Source organism: Penaeus japonicus, unplaced genomic scaffold (assembly GCF_977035675.1).
Source record: "Penaeus japonicus unplaced genomic scaffold, GWHDUDI00000001_assembly GWHDUDI00000005, whole genome shotgun sequence".
NCBI lineage: Eukaryota > Metazoa > Arthropoda > Malacostraca > Decapoda > Penaeidae > Penaeus > Penaeus japonicus.
Window position 1 is genome coordinate 31,614,158 of NW_028234407.1, and position 2,500 is coordinate 31,616,657.

Sequence of the window (2,500 nt, forward strand, 5' to 3'; positions counted from 1 at the left end):
GACACAGAAATATAGAGAAGAAAAAGGAAGAAGAAGAAGAAGAAAAACAAAACAAAAAAACAGCAGCGTACCCCAACATAGCCACCAGTGAAGACTCAGCTCTCAGGAGAACGCTAACGAAAAGGGTCAAGGTTTGAATAGAGAAAGACCAACCGTTTCATCAAAAACTTCAAAAGCTTCAAAAACTTCAAAAACTCCTCGACGACGATTGGCTGCCGCGCCTGCCAACCTGGAAATCACAGCCTGTAAACCAAGCCTGTAGAATCAAATAATTAGGTCATTAACAAGAGGTGATTTGCTGACACGGAGAATAATGACAACCGCAATTAATCAAGTTTGATTATAATCCGAGTATTAGGTTTTGACCTTTTGATATCTAGGAAATGATGATGATAATGAGGAAGAAAATGAGGTAGATGGTAATGATGATAAGAATGATGGTAGTTTAGTAATGAGAATGATAAAAGTATTGATAACAGCAATGCTATAATAATGATAGTGATAACGTCAACATCAATGCAACAAGAACAACAATGACAATAGATAGAAGCCATTAAAGGTAACTTTAATTATATCAGTAATCTTTCTAAACATTTAGTCTTACCGTAAAAAGAATTAGGTTAATTCACATTTTTTTGCTTAAGTAGACGTGACCTTTGTTATATTGCATGCATTTACGTGTGTACTCGTGCAATACGCATTATAATTAAGCGTGTGTGTGTGTGTGTGTGTTTGTGCATGTGTATAAGTGAATTTGTGTGTGTATGTTTATGTGTAATAGTGTGGCGTGCGCTGATGGTTTGTTTGCACACTGTTTGTGTGTGTATGTGTAGTGTGTGCTGTGTTTTCATCACGTGTGTGTGGTATGTATATGTATGTCTTCGAGTGTGGTGTGTGTGTTGTGTGTGTGGAGTGTGTGTGTGTGTGTGTGTGTGTGTATATATATATATATATATATATATATATATATATATATATGTATATATATATATGTGTGTGGTGTGTGGTGTGTGGGTGTGTGTGATTCAATGACGCGTGGATAAAAGGTGTCAGTAAAAAAAAATTGTGTGCTAATTGTACATACGACATACACGTACAAATTAAAATAACGTATTAATAACTGATATATAATGTGCATTAACTTTTATTAATGAATTATTATGCACATATTCGCAAGCATCTCTGTATAGTATAAACAAAACATAAATATACAAAAAGCTAACCCCCCAAAACACAATATCAAATCGTTTTACTATCTTTTCATGTCCGAATCTCACTATTACAAAAAATTGAGCGATGCTATATCCTTTTTTCATCTTATTTGTCTTTCATTATTAGCAGTCAAGGTGTTATTGAAACGCAGGCTGGCGCAGCTTTTCATAAGGCGGAGGCGTGGCTCATAACGTACAGTTTAGGGACACAGTAATGCCGCGTAAAGGAAACTAGGAGGAACGGAACAGGGTAAAAGGGTGGAAATAGATCTCTCTCTCTCCTCTCTCCCTCTTTCTCTCTCTTCTCTTCCTCCTCTCCCTCCTCTCTTTCCTCTCTCATCTCTCTCTCTCCTCTCTCTCTCTCATACTCTCTCTTTCTTCTCTCTCGGTCTCTGTCTCTGTCTCTGTCCTCTCTCTCCTCTCGCCTCTGTCTCTGTTCTCTCTCTCTCTCTCCTTCTCTCTCTATCACTCTCTCTCTCTCTCTCTCTCTCTCCTGTCTCTCTCTCTGTCTCCTCTCACCTACTCTGTCTCTCTCTCTCTCTCTCTCTCTCTCTCCTCTTTCATCCTCCTCTACTCTTCTCTCTCTCTCTCTCTCTCTCTCTCTCTCTCTCTCTCTCTCTATATATATATATATATATATATATATATATATATATATATAAAGTAGTGTTCTTTTTAATCATTGGAGAGTTGGAAAATTCGTCGAAATTCTTCTGAAAAGAAATGAGTTGCTGTTCTTCCGTGTGTAGAAATCCTAGTTGATTTTGCCACCATGGATTATAATGATGCGAGGTTTAGCTGTAGAGGATTAATAGCACTTTTCAGGCTTTTTAAAAGATAGAGGTCAGTTGTCATATGCTGTATTACACTCTTGTTTATTTTTTTGGCGTGTATTTCAGATGATAAGAAATCATTCAGCAAGAGGAAGAAGAATAAGTAGAAGAAAGAAAAATGATCGTTGGCGCCATCCATATCCGTTGAAGACCGATAAAAAAAAAAAAAAAAAATCCATATCTCAAAAGAAAACATTTCTTCCAAAAGAAATAATAATAAAAATAAAAAATAAAAAAATAAGATAAAAAAATAAGAAATAAAAAATAAACTCCTAGCATAAAATACTAAAACACAATCCAAACTTTTCGTTCAAAATAGCCTTCCAGCTTCTTGTTCGAGTCACGTCTGTCCCTGGCTTCGTGTACTGCCTCCGGTGTCAAATCAAGGTCAATATTATTTCGATTTTCCGATCGTTCTCATTTCGTCGAGAAATTATAGACTTTGAGATGTTATTG